The following is a 20,163-nucleotide window of genomic DNA, read 5'->3' as shown; positions in this document are numbered from 1 at the left end:
TGTTCCCTTATATCATAGCAAGTCTAACTTTATATTTATGCTTATAGAAAATATTAAAAAATGGTAACAAATATTTGTAGAGACAAAAAGAGAATAGCAAAATGGATGACAAGAATAAAAACTTTCCTTCATCATTCTTATACCGAAATATTTACATAAATTAACCATTTCACATGTTACACCACTTAGGGGTACTCCTATGACATTGGATAGAAATCTACAAGTTCTTATGAAAAGAAAATCTACGTGCGTAGAACGAGCATCAACTTTTTTTTCAACCGTTCTTATAAAAAGAAAATTGCCATCGTCAGTCGATTGAAATTTACCCAAACAACGAACGATGTCAAACAAAATCATTTCGACCATGGAATATGACTTAATTGAACTTAGAATGAACCAGAAACTTTGAATTTCAACGAAGGGATAGTTTGTGCGATTGATTTATGACAAAACTTTGGGTCGCCGAAAATTGAGTTTGTATTTCGTCCTTAATCCGCTTAGGTTTTATTCAACGGTCAAATTAATTATATGAAGAGAAATTCTTAATTGAACACAACTACAAATCAAAAAATTTGAACACACAAATTAATTATGTGTCAAAATAAATTTTATTTAGGCTTGTGTCAAATAAATATTAAAATGGTAGGCTTGTGTCAACCCATAATAAAATGAATTAAATCATTGATTAATTGTCTACTATTCAAAACTGCTAACAACAATTAAATCAAATTTTTTAGAAGCTTATCATAAAAAAAATGCAGATAATTTTGTAGAAGCAAACAAATTCATTGAGGTAGCCCGCATAAAAAAAATGCTCCACGTACCACTACTACTGTACACATTTTGTAGAAGCTTATCCAGTTAATTCATTGCAGCAATAGCTCAAAGGTCAGCTAGTACAGAAAGTAGTAACTAAGCAATAAAAATACAAAGGATAATTTTGGAATAAAGAAAATATAGACGTCCCACGGATCAGTAAATTTTCATAATCAATTCAAAGTGCCGCAGAAGCTCCAATTTTGAGCTTTACCTAGAATCAAGTTTGAGTTGTAGAATCACTTCACCGTTTTCAATCCAAACAACTTCATAATAAAATAAAATCACGTTAAGCCCTCTAAACGTGGGTTCAGTGCCTTCCAACGCTCATCCAAACGAGCACTACTAGTATTCAACAACCTTACATCATAATAAAGAATTAAATATGTTTAACAAATTCTTATACATACCTTCAAGTTCAAAGATTTCAGAAATTAACAATGAGATTTAATGAATCCAGATCTAGAAACCAAACTAAGTTGCAATCTCCAAACTTTAATGGAAAGTGAAATAAAATTTAACAATCTTGTTCAAGAGGGTGAAATTTAAGTTAATGGGTAGGTTGATAGTGAGTATCAATTTCTGAAAATATGAAGAAAATGGTGGTAGATGAAAATGATTCTTTGTGAGATTCAAGTGAAGGAAGAGAGAAAGAAGACTCACGTGAGATTCAAAATGGGGGTTGGTAGTTAGTAAGTTTGAATTGCTACTCTACATTTTCAGTTTTTGGGGGTGTTTCCAGCAAAAACAATAAAACCAATATTTCCCAATATAATATATTTTCTTTTATTAATTATTTATTTTTAGCAGGTCACTGGACCCCACCAAAACCTGCAGCTGTAGGTAAATGCACAAGTTGTGTTTTGTGCACAAGTATTGCATTTGTCCATTCTAAATGGGACCAGCTAAGGGTATCCCTCCAAAAAAGATAGCTAAGGATATATTTGAATGGACAAGTTTGTCGGTCAAGCACGTTGTAATTCTAAATTCATGGAATTATAATTTTTTTTTAAAAAAAAAAATTGGTAAAGTATATGATTTGGATATTGCTTTTCTCTCTTTAAAAAAAATCCAAAAAGTTGGATACAATTCGTTTTTTTTTTTTTTTGAATAAGGATACAATTCGTTTTATGGTACCGTAATAACATATTTTAAATTTATCTAGTTTAGTCATCTTTTTTATTTGGAAAATGCTAACAAGGGCACAAAATATGTTTGCATTAAAAAAAGTTTTTAAACTTTTAAGTTTATGAACGTACACTTTCCAAGATTAAATTTATACATTTTGTCTCTTATCTTGTGCCCTTAGGGGACACACGTTAGTATACCCTTTTTATTTTTCTAGTCAAATGTCCACAACTTGATTTTGAACAACCACATAATTTTTAACCCAAATGCTTTGAATAAAAGACTTCACCCTCTTACTACTGCAACTCACAAGATAATGCAAGTTTAATTTTTCAAATCACCAGAGAGATCAAAACCCAATTTTTTTTCCTTCTCCAACTTCATAATTAGCCATCAAAAGTATAGAATAAACATATTTGGCTTCATGATAACCCTCTAATGCAGTCTTTTTAGATTCTCAAAACCCAAAATCACCATCAAAGTACAAAAATATTGCACCATTAATTCCTTCACGATAAAGAATCTCCAAATTACCACTTTCCCTACAACGTCTAAAAAATGTAGTTTCCATTTCAGTGGTGAAAACTTATCTAGTGATGCATGTTGATAAACGTAACGATCTACAAAAGCATTGAGAAAATCTTTAAAACTTAATTTGATTTTGCAAAAATCAGCCATTGAAAATGTTGCAACTTTTCCCACAATATCAACCAATAAATCATTTAGAAGAGCCAATACAAGGCTTGTGGGTGTCTCGTTGATTTCTTTCATGGCTCTTAACAAATCCATGAGAAAACCTTAGTTTTTTTTCTTCAATGTATCGTTTATTATATTGGTAATGTCTATAAAGGGGACAGTCCTGAATATAAAAAATATTGATTTAACCAAATAAAGAGATAGGAAATTGAAAATAAGATAATCGGAAATAAGATATTGCCATAAAATAAAATAAGAATTTGTCCAAATAAAGGATACAATGACAAACTATCCTTGACATGAGTGAAAAATTAATTTTGAGAAAAAAGTAATCATTTAATTTGGAGATATTTTCCCTTCAGAAGAAAAATTAATTTGGAGATTATTTTAACATTTGAGATTCACATTAAAAAGTCAAAAAGATATTATAGGATATATTTATCTCTTTTTTATTTAACCAAAAAAGCATTATCTTTTCTATAAATGTCTAACTATATATATATATATACACTCCAAACACCCTCCTAAGGCCAAACGCCTTCCATCCAGATGTAGATCCGACAATAGGTGGTGCTCGCGTCGCTTCACGATGGCACCACCTCAACTTTTTGTTCGAATCCAAATAATCTGTCTTTAACCCTCGCCGTCAGCGAGATGTTTGTTGTCGGTTTCTAGGTTCACCGGACGTGACAAGTTTTGGTTTGTCCTGAGATGTTGTTTCACGGTGGTGTCTAAAACCCATAAGGGTCTGTTCGTGTTGATGTTTTGATTTCAGGTTCTACTTCAAAACCTTGTTGACGTCGTGTTGGTTTCTACTTTTTAGATCTAGTATGCTTTGTGTGGAGGTTCGCTTGGCTCAAAAGGGCTGTTGACGGTCGCTGTGATTTTCAAGGGCTTTTGGTTCGTGAATTTTTCCGTGCTGGTGGTAGGTTCATACACCATACTTCAAAAAAATGAGTTTAATTTAGTCATGCTTGTTTCTGGTATACGTGTTATGGTTCTTTCAATGCTTGCGACTTTTTACACATTAATTTCTTTTGCAAACTAGTTTTACCCTCCGCGTTGGCATTGCCGGTTTGTGTTTTAATTTTAGTGTGTGTATATCTGCGAAGTATTTGGGTTTATCACTGGATTTTCGTATATATGTTTATCTTATACCACTTTTGTTAATCATTGTTGAATTACCTTTTTAAGGGTTTGTTAGGTTTATGTCCCTCCAAATTTTGTACTCTCTTTTTATTTAACATATTTTCCTTTCTTAAAAAAATATATCCTATAATATCTTTTTGATTTTTTAGCGAGAATCTGAAATGTAAAAATAATCTCCAAATGAAATGTTTCCTTTTTTTTAAAAAAATAATTTTTCACCCATGTCAAGGATAGTTTTTTTTTTCCGGTCTAGTAGCCTAGTGGCTAGAGCTCAAACATATTAAATGTGGAGAAGTTGGGTATATGGGAAACTTCGTCCCTTGCATATATTATGCAATTTCTCTACCAACTAAGTTAAGCTCACGAGGACTCAAGGATAGTTTGTTATTGTATCCTTTATTTGGACAAATTCTTATTTTATTTTTTGGTAATATCTCATTTGCAATTATCTTATTATATGTCATATTTTATTTCTTGGCTCTTTATTTGGTTTAATCAATACTTTTTTATTCAGGATTGTCCCCTATATATAGACATTACCAATATCTAATTTAATACACCATAATTTGAAGAAGAAAAAATAAGGTTTATTCTCATGGCTTTCTTAAGAGCCAAAGAAAGAAATCAACGAGAGACAGCCACAAGCCTTGTAGAGGCTCTTCCAAATGAATTATTGGTTGATATTGTGGGAAAAATTTCAACAATTTCAATGGCTGATTCATGCAAAATCAAATTGAGTTGCAATGATTTCCTTAACTCTTCAGTAGATCATTACGTTTATCAACATGTGTCATTAGATAAGTTTGCTTTGATTCCACATTCATGGTTCACCGATGAAAAAGAAACCATGTTTTTGAGACGTTGTAGGGAAAGTGGTGTGATTTGGAGATCAATATTTACTGTGAAGGAATGGTGTATTATTTTTGTACTTTTATGGAGAATTTGGGATTTGAGAATCTGAAAAAGGCTGCATTAAAGGGTCATCATGAAACCAAATATGTTTATTCTATGCTTTTGATGGCTAACATGAAGATGGAGAAGGAAGAAAATTGGGTTTAGATCTTTTTAGTGAATTGAAGAATTAAACGTGCATTATCTTGTAAATTGCAGAAAGAGGCTGAAGTCTTTTATTCAAATTTCAAAGCATTGGGGGAAAAATCCCGTGGTTGTTCAAAATTAAGAATTGTCTTTATAAACATTTCACTATAACTCTTTGTAAGGAAATGATACATGATTAGTGACAGACCCAAAAATTTTAAGTGTAGGCCACACATGTAACATTTCAATTTTTAAATTATAAATATACATTATAATTAATCCCTATGTTTTTCTAAACAAGAAAATGCTAGAGAATAATGTATATTTATAATTTTAAAATTTAAATATTACATGTGTGGCTTACAATACATAAAATTTCTAGGTCTGCACTCTTTATGTATTATTTCTCTACAAACAAATACATAGTCAAATGTCCACAAAGACAATTCTTGATTTGGAACAACCACGTTATTTTTCACCCACATGCTTTGAATAAAAGACTTCACCCTCTTTCTGCAACTCACAAGATAATGTACGTTTAATTTTTCAATTCATCAAAGAGATCAAAACCTATTTTTCTTCCTTCTCCATCTTCAGAATTAGCCATCAAAAGCGTATAAAAACATATTTGGCTTCATGATGACCCTCTAATGCAACCTTTTTCAGATTCTCAAAACCCAAATTCACCATCAAAGTACAAAAATATTGCACCATTCCTTCACGATAAAGAATCTCCAAATTACCACTTTCCATACAACGTCTCAAAAATCTGGTTTCCTTTTCATTGGTGAACCATGCAAGTGGTATGAAAGGAAATTTATCTAGTGATGCATGTTGATAAACGTAACTATCTGTTAAAGCGTTAAGAAAATCTTTTCAACTCAATTTGATTTTGCCAAAATCAGCCATTGAAAATTTGCAACTTTTCCTACAATATCAGCAAATAACTCATTTGGAAGAGCCAAAACAAGGCTTTTGGGTGTCTCGTTGATTTCTTTCTTGGCTCTTAACAAAGCCATGAGAATAAACCTTAGTTTTTTGTTTTTCTTCATTGCATCGTTTATTATATTGGTAATGTTTATATAAATATGACGGTCCCGAATATAAAAAATATTGATTTAACCAAATAAAGAGCAAAGAAATAAAAAATAAGATAATTGCAAATAAGTTATTACCATATAATAAAATAAGAATTTGTCCAAATAAAGGATGCAATTACAAAATATCCTTCACAAGAGTGAAAAATTAATTTTGAGAAAAAAAGTAAGCATTGAATTTGGAGATATTTTTGCCTCAAAAATAAATAAATTTGGAGATTATTTTAACATGTGAGATTCACATTAAAAAATAATAAAGATATCATAGGATATATTTATCTCCTTTTTATTTAACCAAAAAAACATTATCTTTTCTATAAATGTGTGTCTATATATATATATATATATATATATATATATATATATATATCCTATAATATCTTCTTGAATTTTTAATGAGAATCTCAAATTAAATGTAAAAATAATCTCTAAATTATTTTTTTTAAGGAAAAATATCTCCAAATTAAATGTTGAATTTTTTTTCTCAAAATGAATTTTCCACCCAGGTTAATTGACAATTCTTGATTTTGACAATTCACCATCAAGAATTTGGGTCTTGATTTTGACAATTCACAATTCTTGATTGTGAACAACCAAGAATTCACCATCAAGAATTTGGGTTTTCAGAAAAATACAATATGAAAGATGTTAATGTTAATAAAGGTGGTACCAAAACAATATTCTTTTCTTATTAAAAAAACAAGGCTTAACATATTTTCTTTCTCTTTTAGTTAAATAAGTATTTTTCAAATATCTTCAGTTTCTTTCGTCTGTTTTTGTGATTTAGTCGTCTCACACGACTTTGTTTAATTTGATTTCGTCGTGTCACATATCTCAAAGTTTTGTTGTGTTTGCGCTTAACGTTTCTATGTGGAAATATAGTTTATTGTTTGTGTCTTGGCGATAAATGTATTACATGCTTCTTTCTTGCTACTACTTCTTTGCTCCTTTGATTCTTGCTACTACTTCTTTGCCCCTTTGATTCAGTTACATGTTTAGATATTCTAAAATGGATGTTGTCTGCAATTTATTTCCATCTGTTTATACAGATTTATAAAAATTCAAATGAGTGATTTAAAGTATGTAACGGAGAAAATATTACAAACCTATTGACTTAAGCATCAAATCACTAAAAATCGGATGGTATACCTATTGTGTTATCTCTATCATTCCTTTCTTCAATACTTCCATCACCAATTCCTAAAATCCACTTTGAAAATCCCATATTGAAGTTTCATGTTTGTAGTTAATGTGAGAAATTCATGAAAAATTCCCAAGAGAGGAAGAATCTATTGTAGCATGAACAACCTCGTCTGCTTCCTTTAGATATAACCGGAAGGATGTGGCAAAAATCTCCACCCAAAACAACTACTTTTCTATCAAATGGGTCCATATCTTCCATTATTGTAACTTGTAAGACTGAATAACATCCCTCAAAGTACGATCAACAACTTTAAAACAATGTTTATGCATAATTAGTGCTTCATCTCATATGATTAGCTTTGTCTTGGTTATTAACTCATATGAATGGCTTTTTGGCTTTATTTCACATGTTGAGTATTCATCAACATATATGGGTTAAATTTATTTCCACATATATGTTGGAACTAGTCGGTTTATTAAATGAGTTAAGTAGGTCCAGTTTTATAAGGATGAGTTAATTAGTTGTAATCAAGTCTCTATCTATAGTGGCATGATCAAGCAATTGAAATTGAGTAAATTATCTGAGTTTGGACGAAAAACAATCACAAGTGTTTTGATTCATAAAATTTGCAGGCTCAAAATTTTATTACATTAATCGCCTATAGGTTCGTGGTATCTTTCATACATTTCCTACAATTTTGATGTTTTTGTCTCGTTTTATACAATGCCATAGTGTTTTTAGATTGAAGTATGGAGTATGTGGCTTTCTATCCATTAGGTGGCTCCTTTCTTTTAACATTTTGTTACATCTTTCTAAATTCAACATGATCAACCATATTTTTGCCACACTCTCTAACTGCATCATCTCCACAAATGCAATCTCGACGTATAGTCCATAGTTGTCCATAGGTGTGCAGCATGATGTATGACTAGGCGCTTTTTTCGGATGCACTATTAATTGCTAATCAAGAGTGAAGAAGGATTTTGATTTTATCATTGAGAAGATGAAGACTAGACTTGCAATCTAGAAGCACAAGGTCTTTAATAAGGCTGGCAGACTTACTCTTGCACAATCAGTTTGGAGGATGGCAACACCAAAGCAATAAACTCTGGTTCCAGTTGTTGAGTCGTCAAGCAATCTCAACTCATGAAAACAATTAACGTCCAAGGCTTTTGTGTGTGGAATTCTCTGCTTCTCTCGGTGCCAGTCTCAAACCGATTTCTCAAGGTTGAAGAGTGGTCTAGCAACCAAAGTGATCTCCCAGGGAACTAGCTCTTGTGTGTGGAATTCTATTTTCAAACTGAAGAGGTATTAAAATAGGGTTTCCAACAGTGGTAATCGTTTCCCTATTTGTGTGTTGTTGATTTCGTAGCCATTCATGATAATCTCTGAGAATTTAGGATGTCTATGACAATGATCGTTGAAATTCCGATTCTCTTTGGACTCATCTTCCACAAAACTTCACGAATTAGCAGAAATTCATGTATTTTGTTTTGAATTCATTAGTTCCTGATATGTGCTTGTTTCGAATGAAAATGTGGAAGGGACCTATACTACAAAATCGGGTTATGATTGGCTAACTATAAATAACACTCCCCTTCACCATGCCACATGTTTTTCTTGGATTTCGAAGCAAGATGCTCCCAAAAATATTGAATATTTCATCAGGTTGTACATCCAGAATTATACTCCTACCATATCCACACTTTGAAAGATGGAAACAGTGGTGCAGACTTCTGAAATGAACAATTTAGCTTTGTGCTTACGTTTGTCGGACAACACCAAATAAAATATGTCTGTACCTTAGACTTCAACACCTTTCTTAACTATAGACTTGAGGGAATTGTTAAAATGAATATACATTATATACGGAAAATTTAAATTCTTGGTAGCCTCTACAAAGAATTGCAAGACTACACTCAAGGTGTTGGTTCCTTATCTCGTAATTTTGTTGTGTTTGTGCTTACGTTTCTATATTGGAATGTAGTTTATCTATATGTCTTAGGTGATAAATGTATTACACATTTCTTGAAGCTGTTACTGAGGTGTAAAATGGCTCCATCTTAAAGTTAGTAAATTTATGTAAAACAGAAAATCCAAAACTTTATCATTCAAAATCTAGAGCTAACTTTTTCTTTATTTGTGCTCAGTTTTACCTATGCGAATTTCTATCAATTGTGGGTGTTAATGTTGCAAATATTTATGTACTAAAGAAAACAATGGTTCCATTTCACAGATGTTTGCAACATCTTCATCCTTTGCATCTCAGTTAAAGTAATGGAGAACACAAAAAGGGTTGAAGAAAATGGTATTTAGTGACAAATGAAAATATTCATTGTGGCAAACGACAAAAAAAATAGAAGAAAATGAGAGGTAGAGACATAACGAAATGAGAATCTACTAGATTATGCAGTGAAAACAATGTAAATTTGGTTCAATACTTATCTTTAATGCATGCATCAACTGACACAGACAGTGTGTTAAAAAAATAGGTGAAAGAAACTCGAAATTTGAGAATAAATGACTTTGGACTAATGAGTTGGGACCGCAGTTTCACTTTCAACAACATTCGATATGATTCTTATATGGCAAGTTGATTTTCTTTTCATATGTTATGTGGAATATATAATAATGTCTTTGTCGTAATAATGTCTCTTATAAATGTATGGTTTTACGTACTGATACTGAAGCAATCTCAAGTATGGATTTGATTGTAATCTCCAAGGATTGGTTTGCTCTATATTGAGTTGGACTATTATCTAGGCCATTTTCATACCACACTCCCAGGAATTCACTCCATTCCAAGGAGTTAGACTATTGCACAAGTCACCAGAACATTGCATCACCAAGTCACAACCCCCAACATTAGGCACCTAAAATCGACATAAAATCAACTAGTGCTATGCAAAGCAAAGCTGCTACTGTCATAACTGGAGGTCCTACTTCCAAAAACATTACAACACAACACTAGCACACACTAAGTAAACATAAACTATCATCAGGCCATAATTTGTTTTGCATATTCAACCATAACTGAGGACCTCCCATACCAGATCAAAGGAACCTGGAAATTCTGCAGTTTTTCTTTTTTGCTGTCCTTTTCCTTTTTGTTTGTCTGCTTAGCTTTGTAACCAAAAAAAATAAACAGTGTAAAAGTGTGTTGAAAGAAATTTAATTTTTGAGTAAATTACACTTCCTTCCCCTCAAAGATGCTTGAATTACACTCCCCTCTCCTCTTATGTTAAAATATACATTTTCCTCTCCTCTTATTCAAAACATATTAGAAAATATTTCACTCTCCTCTCTTGAGAGAAGCATGAATTACATTCCTCTCCCCTTTTATGTTAAAATCTACGCTTTAGTCCCTCAATTTTTTTTATTTCTAATAATCTAACAAAAAAATAATCTAACACACTTAAAAGAAAAATAGCATTGCGGGTTCATTTTAATATAATCAAATTTTGAATACATATCTTTCTCTATTTTTTATTCACAATTTCATTAACATACCCTATTATAAAATATGAAACAACCCAAAATAAAATTAAAATATGTGAAAAATTACTAAAGTCGATTAAGTATGGTTATTTAAAAGTGAATTTTATACTCTAAATTATAAAATTAATAACAAAATATTTAAATTTAATTGTTATTGTCATTTAGATTATTAAGAAACGAATTTATATTTTTTAAATGGTGATTCAAAATTAATATATATTATACAAATATTTATTTATGTTAAAATAGATTAAAGTATAGTCCATATTTAATTATTAAGGGAGGGGGATGTAATTCAAGCATCTTATAAGGGAGTGGAGTGTAAATTTACTTTTCAAGGGAGTGGAGTGTATATTTTAACATAAGAGGGGAGGGAAGTGTAATTCAAGCATCTTTGAGGAGAGGGGAGTGTAATTTACTCTTAATTTTTTAAGTTTTCTTAATATAAGTTTCTTAATCTTGTAAAGAAATAAATTTCTTTGTAACTTCAACCAACCCATTACACCTCTAGTTTGTGTTTTCCAAATAAATCATTTTCATTTTTTGAAACTAATTGTGTTTTCCAAATAAATCATTTTCATTTTTTGAAACTAAAAAAGTATCGGTCCAACTCATCGGTGGTAACGTCAAGACACAATATTTAAATTACACATAGACCATTGTACAATATTATTAGTTTCACAATTATTAATAATAATTTAGTTTTTCCCAATTTTGTTTAAAGAAAAAACAAACAAAAAAAACAACAACAATATTCATTGAATAATTTAGTTTTTCTCAATTGTATGAGTATCACAATTACTTTGATAAAAGAAACAACTTAAATTCATACGTTCTTGAGTTTGGTTGGGTATTGGTACCTTGAAGACAAAATTCATTCAAAATGTGATTTTATCATTAAAAAAATTAATACAAAAATATGACATCATTGAGTAATTGGATGATGGGTGCATACCCAATTAAACTTCTGGATATCAGTTGATAGGACAATGCATAATATGGAAGCTATACCTCGCACCCCTACATTTATACTTTCACCCCAACATTTGACACAAACTATCAAATTTACCCTTTATATAAAACAAAACACAATACCCATTCACTTTTCACCCCACACTTTTCTGGAAAAATCACTTCGCGTGTTAACCCTTTTTTTGGAAAAAAAACCTTGTTCTGCTTCTACTTTTAACAAAGAGTAATCCTTCTTTCCTTGTTCTCTTAATCGTTTTTGTGTTCATTCTCACCATATTTTCATGTGTTTGCTCTATTTATGGTTTACCTGAATCATTGATTAAGATTTGCTAGGTTTTCTGGGTTAGCGGTTACTGGAATTGTCAATTGAAAATGATAAATAGAAGAAACACATGAAAATATGGTGATGACGATTCTGGAAATAACGATGTATGAAATGGCGTCTTGAATCGTTAACCAGAATTGTCCTGAATCAAAATAATTATTCTACTTTCACACTTTCAACAAAAGATAAAAAATATGTGATCTACAACTTTGAAATTGGTGGATGATTCATCCTTAGATGTGGGCTGTTTGATTTGTGTTGTAGAGTTAACATGTAAAAAGAAGAATGGCTATTACCGAGAAAAAACAAATGAATAATCTTGGCTTAAGTCGACTATGCTATTCTTTTTTATTGCTCGTAACCGTAAATTATGTTCCATGAACAAATGGAGGAATCTAAATGCTAAAATTCCAGAAATCCTTATGTAGATGTTGGGGTTTCATTTACGGTCAAGAAGGATAAAATTTGGGAAATATTTTGTGGGGGTGAAATCAAATGACAAAAAGGATAAAATTGGAATTATGTATGATTTGTAGGGGTGAAAGTATAGTCGTAGGGGTACAAGGTAAAACTTCCGCATAATATATGCAAGGTCTGTGATTCAAACCTCAGACACAGCCAAAAAAAAAAACGGTTTAGTAGATTTCCAAAGTTGCGTAAAATAATTAAAAAATTGTTTTCGATAAAATAAATTTGGTCATCAGTTTCTGTCATTCGACCTGACATATTTCTACCTCTAATTACAAAAAGATATGAGAAGAAATTAAAAATCTCTTCCCTTCATCCACCATTTTCCTAAGACAGCCTAGTTGAAATATGTAAAATATACTCCCTCCGGTCTCAAATATAAGAAAAGATTCCTTTTTTAGGTTCATTGAGTAGTTAATATATCTAGTCTACATTGTAAAACAAATACATTAATTATTCAATGAACCTAAAAAAGGAATCTTTTCTTATATTTGAGACCGGAGGGAGTAGTTGCCGGAATATACAAAATATGAATTCAATATTGAATCTAAGAAGGAATAAATTTGTTTAAATTATGAGCCTGTATGTAGGCTTCTGTGGATGTAACAATAACTAAGGAATAAATTTGTTTAAATTATTAGCCTATATGTAGGCTTCTGTGGATGTAACAATAACTTCTGTTGAAAAACATAAAATTGTGTATTCTAAGATATTTCTCCAAGAATATCAAGCAACTTCTTTAAATACTTTATAATAAAATTAAAGCTTAATAGTTCCGTGAGCATAGCTCAGTTGGTAAGACAATGCATTATTATATGCAAGGGTCGGGGTTCGAATCCCGGACTCTCCACTTATTCACATTACAAGGTGAATTCTAGCCACTAGGCTACCTGACCAAAAAACAAAATCACATTACAAGGTGAATTCTAGCCACTAGGTTACCTGACCAAAAACAAAAAAAATCACATTACAAGGTGAATTCTAGCCACTAGGCTACCTGACCAAAAAACAAAATCACATTACAAGGTGAATTCTAGCCACTAGGTTACCTGATCAAAAAACAAAAAAAAAAATTAAGGCTTAATAGCAATTTTGACGGAAGTTGCGATTTTAGCCCCCTAACAAAATAAAATACAATCCAGCCCCCTAAGTACTGTCTCTTTTGCAATTTTGGCCCTCCAGGTCAATTTTGACCAAGTCAATGCTGACGTGGACGCCACATATGTAATTTATTATTATTATTATTATTATTATTATTATTATTATTATTATTATTATTATTATCATTATTATTATCATTATTATTATTATTATTATTATTATTATTATTATTATTATTTTTAAAAAATTTAAAAATATTAAAAAAAACAAAAAAAATAATTTACTATTTTATTACATGTTGACTTTTGCTTTATATAATGTACTATTTTTTTTTTTTATCCTTCGTTAAAGAGTCAATTGAATTGAATGAAGTGAGCTGAGGAACTATGTCGGTCGAACTCAACAGAGGGAGACAATTCAATTTTGGGACGCTTTTTTTTTTTTGACACAATTTTGGGACGCTGACAATGATAGGGATAGTGATAAATTTATCTTATTTCATATAAGCTAACTACAACCTTATATGAAGCAGCATAGGTGGCCAAGCACTTTGTTTGTTGCAACTTGAAGCAACATAGGTCTTGGCTCGTTTAGGGTGTATCATATCATATAGATCATTGAAATCTAATTTATTTCAGCTTGATGCAAATTGTTGTCGCCCAACCGGCGTGTTCTTACTTAAAAAGGTAATCACCACCTGTAGTCACTTAAAAATTTATGTTAATCGCACCAATTGTTTTCCTTTGTATGAGGATCAAATTTATGATGGTAAATGCCTTGTTCGTTGTAATGATGTAACCTCTATAATTGTGATCTTTGTATCTGGGTTACAACGTCCATTGATCCTAATATGTTGCTAATAAGATACAAATAAAGTAGATTATTGGATTCTCAATTGAGGAAATAAATGGGGAAATAATCAATACTTCTATTTAAAGAGAAACAATCAGCTCCTTTCAAGACAATGCAATATTCACTTAAAAGTTATATATGCACTAATCACCAAATTAACTTTCTAACTAGGATAATTTCCTAAAAGCTAGTAATCTGGCCAAGAGTGGAATATAGCTTCTAGAAGAATCATGTATTGTTTGAAAGGAAACCTCTCGTGCCTCATGAAATAGAAGTAACACTATTACCCCGTTCATCTTCCCAACTGTTCTTGAGTATTCAATAATTCACTTCATGCCTTGAATTGTATCATATTAGAAACACATATTAATAAGCACCTTATAGCCTAGTCTTGAAGATCATCATAGAGAATAGTATGTACAAGACATTTCCCGCCATAAATTTCCTTATTAAGTAACTATGAGTGATCCTAACATTTTGGTATATATTAACACACAAGTAAACCTAACATAGCTGGCGCACTACCGTTAAATAAAGTTGAACTTGTTCACGAGAACTCGGGAAAACCCATTTATTCAAATGTATTTTTCAAATTTTATTTCTGATAAATAAAAAAAATAATAAAGAAAGATAACTATATTCCTTCAAAAAAAAAAGATAACTATAAAAGTTATATAAAACATGACAGTAATACCTTCTTCCTTCTGCATGGAATGTGGTGCAACTTCTGCATGATCGCACTTTAACATACTATTGGACCGCTAGTTTTCTTCATAAAATAAATGTTAAAGCATTACATACTAGTTTCCAGATATTAAGAAGACAAATAAGAGAAAAGACAAAGCAAAGACATGAGTTATTTTCTTTCAAAAATAAAAAAGACGTGAGTAATTTGGATAAGTGAGAAAAAATAAGGTACAATTTAATTTCCTGATAACAATATCATTTAGCAATTGGTAAAATAACATAATTAAAGAATGCTAGTGAATTGAATTTCTATTCCTTGGTCATATTCCATGCAAAATTAAAGAAAAGGAAAAGAAGATGAAGTGAATATAAAAACCAAGCAAAAGTCACGATATTGAAGTTGGTAAGCACTGTCAATGGAAGAAGGTGGGAAGATAGTCATAAATATTATTGGGCAAATGAAAATTAAAAAACACAGTAATTGAATGGCAAGCTCACTCTTTTACGGATTTGAGCGATTTGCACATTTTTTTGTCGTGTACAATAGCATTTTTCTTTACACAAAATAGACATTTCCTCGTGTGTTGCATGAGTTTAAATACTAGTAGTAATTATCACATTTACAAATACAGTCCTTCACATATTAATGAAAGTAAGTAGGGAAGAGATATAAAAATTCAAAAAAACAATAGCCATATGATTAAAGGAGCATAGTGGAGATTGCATAGTCAGTGATGTTTAAAGGAAAATATATAGTCAAATAAAATAAATAGATGCAGTAAACGAATGACAAGAGAAGTGGGCTGTGGAACCATATTTGAAAGAAGTGAAAAATGCGTGGATATACCTATACATACATAACTATAGTTAAACCAAGCAGCTCAATGATGTGAGAGGTGTGATTTGAAGTTTTTTATTAAAAAAACAAAGGAAGATGGTTTGATGCGTGATCAAAGTTTTATGGTTAGAATGTTGTATAAATAATTAAATATATGGTTGAGAGTGTTTTTACAAGAGAGGGAGAAAGAATGAGTTGTTTTTTGTATCACATATCTCAATCCCCTCTTTGAACCTATGTTTTATTTGCTTTGTTGTTAATGCTTATATATTTATAATGTCCAATAGTCACAACTAAAAGTATGCTCTATTATATAGAGAACATGCATCCATTGTATTTAATTTGACAAAATCCTTTTTTCATGTAAAATATGTTGCTTCTCATTTTTCTTTCATAAAGTTTGTATCTTATTTTCCATTAGGGGTGATAGTTTGTTTTGTGCATGTGATAGTTTGTTGTGTATGTGAAATAGGATGCGTGGAGAGCACGTGTCTAGTCCTTGTAAAGCGACTTGCAAGTTGTAATGTTGCCAAGAAAAGAAAATTTACATCAAGATGTTAAAGCGGAACCTCAGTATCAATGAAAATAGCTAATTTGCAAAGATAAGAAATTACATAAATTAACATGGGAGTGCCCATCTGTATAAAAAATAAAATATAATTTGAAGATTTGAATTAATAGTAAATAATTTAATTTGTTGAAAAAGATGTTAAAATGAAATAAAAAAAAAGCTATGATAAAAATTTAGATGTGTATTTTTTAAAACAATTCTGCTACAGAAAATATTATAAATCAATTAAACTGTTAAATAAAGTATTTAGTAGGTAGTATCAAATTAATATATGTATTTTGAGAACATTATCATTCATTGTGATCCTATCCAAATTGATAGATTAGTGTTTGCAGTTAGGGACAAAGAATTCCCGATTTCCACAAAAAAAAAAATTACAAAAAACAAGGTTATATTTAAATTAACATGGTAGTGACATATGTACATAAAAACAAAGTAAAATATAAAATGTTTTTTTAAAATCTAATTTATATTAAATAATCAAATTTCTTAAAAATCTCGATTGAGCTGCGTAGTTTAAGTTCCAGTTTTTTTCGCTACTATTACCAGCTTAGTTCCCTTCACAGAAAATGGTTGCTCTGTTTTCCTTCGCACTGCCCATATTCAAGGGCGTAGCTGAAACTGATGCTGAGTCATTCCCATCCTTTCTTCCTAAAGACGTCAACTAGAGTCATTACCTTTTGCTAATGCACCTTTTAGTTCTTTGTATTCATACCCGAGCTTTGGATTAATTTTGATCAGTTATTTTTAAATTTTTGGCATAATCTTTGTCTTCAACTTTTTGTTGTCAATGACAAAAACAATATGATTCCAAATTTGTGGTGTGCTTTATTGGGAAAAACCTAAATCTCATATTTGAAAGATAAGACTTTTGATAAGAGTTTATAAAGTTAGGCACCCTACACCTTTAAAACCGATTTTATAAGGATGAGTTAGACCACTATAAAAATCCTTAGATGATAACCGAGTCTCTTCCAAGATTTATTAGGTCACGTGCTTGCTAGCTACATTGGATGAGAGATTGTCGAAACAGACTGGTTCCAAGATTTATTAGGTCACATGCTTGCTACATTGGATGAGAGATTGTTGGAACTAGTAGGTTTTGTAAATGAGTTAAGTAGGTCCAGTTTTATAAGAATGAGTTAATTAGTTGTAATCAAGTCTCTGTCAATAGTGGAATGATCAAGCAAATGAAATTGAGTAAATTATAGTTTGGACGAAAAACAATCACAAGTGTTTTGATTGATAAAATTTGCAGACTCAAAATTTCAATACATTAATCGTGCTATAGGTTTGTGGTATCTTCCATTCAAATCCTACAATTTTGATGTTGTTGTCTCATTTTATACAATATCATGGTTTCTTTAGATTGAAGTATGGAGTATGTGGCTTTCTATCCATTAGGTGGCTCCTTTCTTTTAACATTTTGTTACATCTTTCTAAATTCAACATGATCAACCATATTTTTGCCACACTCTCCAACTGCATCATCTCCACAAATGCAATCTCGATGTATAGTCCATAGTTGTCCATAGGTGTGCAGCATCATTTATGACTAGGTGCTTTTTGAGGATGCACTATTAATCGTTAATCAAGAGTGAAGAAAGATTTTGGTTTTATCATTGAGAAGATGAAGACTAGACTTGCAATCTAGAAGCACATAGTCTTTAATAAGGCTGGCAGACTTACTCTTGCACAATCATTTTTTTACCTTCAATCCATCTTACCACATTCAAATAGCTTGGTTGCCTCAATCTACTTGCAACCTAATATACTAGATATTTCATATGTCTATTGGGATAAAGTTTCTTTGCCAAAAAAATTGGGTGGATTAAGGATGAGAAAATCCAGAGAAGCCAATACAACCTTACTTGCAAAATTGGTTTGGAGGATCGCAACACCAAAGCAATAAAATCTGGTACCAGTTGTTGAGTTACATGTATGTCAAGCAATCTCAACTCATGAAAACAAATAACGTCCAAGGCTTTTGTGTGTGGAATTCTCTGCTTCTCAAGGTTGAAGAGTGATCTAGCAACCAAGTGATCTCTCAGGGAACTAGCTATTGTATGTGGAATTCTATTTTCAAACTCAAGAGGTATTAAAATTGGGTTTCCAACTGTGGTAATCGTTTCCCTATTTGTGTGCTTGTTGATTTCGTAGCCATTCATGATATTCTCTGAGAATTTAGGATGTCTATGACAATGATCGTTGAAATTTTGATTCTCTTTGGACTCACCTTCCACAAAACATCACTAATTAGAAGAAATTCATGTATTTTGTCTTGAATTCATTAGTTCCTGATATGTGCTTGTTTCGAGTGAAAATGTGGAAGGGAACTATACCACAAAATCGGGTTATGATTTGCTAACCATAAATAACACTCCCCTTCACCATGCCACATGTTTTTCTTGGATTTCGAAGCAAGATGCTCCCAAAAATATTGAAAATTTCCTAAGGTTGTACTTCTAGAATTATACTCCTTCCATTGAAAAGGCAGGTATGGTTTTGGTGGCCTAATCAGAAGGTCAATGGATTTCAGAGTTTGCTGGCTATATTAGCTTATCAAACTTCCTTCGTGCTGAGCTTTTAACTATTCTTAAAGGTTTAGAGCTAGCTTGACACATGGGACATAGAACTCTAATTAAGTTGTTACTCTGATCCGCTGATGGCTATTCAACTTTTGAATACTCATATGAGATTAAAAAGTTAGCATTATCCACACTTTGAAAGATGGAAACAGTGGTCCAGACTTCTGAAATGAACAATTTACTTATTGTTGATGCTTTGTGCTTACGTTTGTCGGACAACACCAAATAAAATATGTCTGTACCTTCGACTTCAACACCTTTCTTAACTATAGACATGAGGGAATTGTTAAAATGAATATACATTATATACGGAAAATTTAAATTCTTGATAGCCTCTACAAAGAATTGCAAGACTATACACTCAAGGTGTTGGTTCCTTATCTCATAATTTTGTTGTGTTTGTGCTTACGTTTCTATATTGGAATGTAGTTTATCTATATGTCTTTGGTGATAAATGTGTTACACATTTCTTGAAGCTGTAAAATGGCTCCATAAGTTAGTAAATTTATGTAAAACAGAAAATTCAAAACTTTATCATTCAAAATCTAGAGCTAACTTTTTCTTTATTTGTGCTCAGTTTTACCTATGCAAATTTCTATCAATTGTGGTGTTGATGTTGCAAATATTTATGTACTAAAGAAAACAATGGTTCCATTTCACAGATGTTTGCAACATCTTCATCCTTTGCATCTCAGTTAAAGTAATGGAGAACACAAAAAGGGTTGAAGAAAATGGTATTTAGTGACAAATGAAAGTATTCATTGTGGCAAACGACAAAAAAAAATAGAAGAAAATGAGAGGTAGAGACATAATGAAATGAGAATCTACTAGATTATGCAGTGAAAACAATGTAAATTTGGTTCAGTACTTATCTTCAATGCATGCATCAACCGACAAACAATGTGTTAAAAAATAGGTTAAAGAAACTCAAAAATTGAAAATAAATGACTTTGGACTTATGAGCTGGGACCGCAGTTTCACTTTCAACAAGCTTCAATGTGCTTCTTATATGGCAAGTGGATTTTCTTTTCATATGTTAATGTGGAATATATAGTAATGTCTTTGTCGTAATAATGTCTCTTATAAATGTATGAAATTACTGATACTGGAGCAATCTCAAGTATGGATTTGATTGTAATCTACAAGGATTGGTTTGCTTTATATTGAGTTAGACTATTATCAAGGGTTTCATACC

The 20,163-nt window shown here is 31.2% G+C and overlaps 1 long non-coding RNA gene and 3 pseudogenes across 1 annotated transcript; 1 reads left to right on the top strand and 3 right to left on the bottom strand.

The window, feature by feature from the left end:
- Nucleotides 1–106: 106 nt before the first annotated feature.
- Nucleotides 107–1,710, bottom strand: LOC146939811 (uncharacterized). The gene is made up of 2 exons (XR_015031768.1): nucleotides 1,227–1,710; nucleotides 107–1,082 (listed from the first exon to the last, which is right to left on the bottom strand). It is a non-coding gene; the product is annotated as an uncharacterized LOC146939811 (long non-coding RNA).
- A 451-nt stretch (nucleotides 1,711–2,161) lies between these two features.
- LOC146939810 (putative F-box protein At1g67623) lies at nucleotides 2,162–2,733 on the bottom strand (annotated as a pseudogene).
- A 1,640-nt stretch (nucleotides 2,734–4,373) lies between these two features.
- On the top strand, nucleotides 4,374–5,019 carry LOC146939809 (putative F-box protein At1g67623; annotated as a pseudogene).
- Nucleotides 5,020–5,174: 155 nt separating this feature from the next.
- On the bottom strand, nucleotides 5,175–5,846 carry LOC146939808 (putative F-box protein At1g67623; annotated as a pseudogene).
- Between the last annotated feature and the right edge of the window lie 14,317 nt (nucleotides 5,847–20,163).

The sequence above is a fragment of the Medicago sativa genome, chromosome 3, assembly GCF_051527215.1.
Source record: "Medicago sativa cultivar Bolivia chromosome 3, Bolivia_mono, whole genome shotgun sequence".
Classification (NCBI taxonomy): domain Eukaryota; kingdom Viridiplantae; phylum Streptophyta; class Magnoliopsida; order Fabales; family Fabaceae; genus Medicago; species Medicago sativa.
The sequence above is the reverse complement of the archived record's forward strand: the minus strand, read 5'-3'. Positions and strand labels throughout refer to the sequence as shown.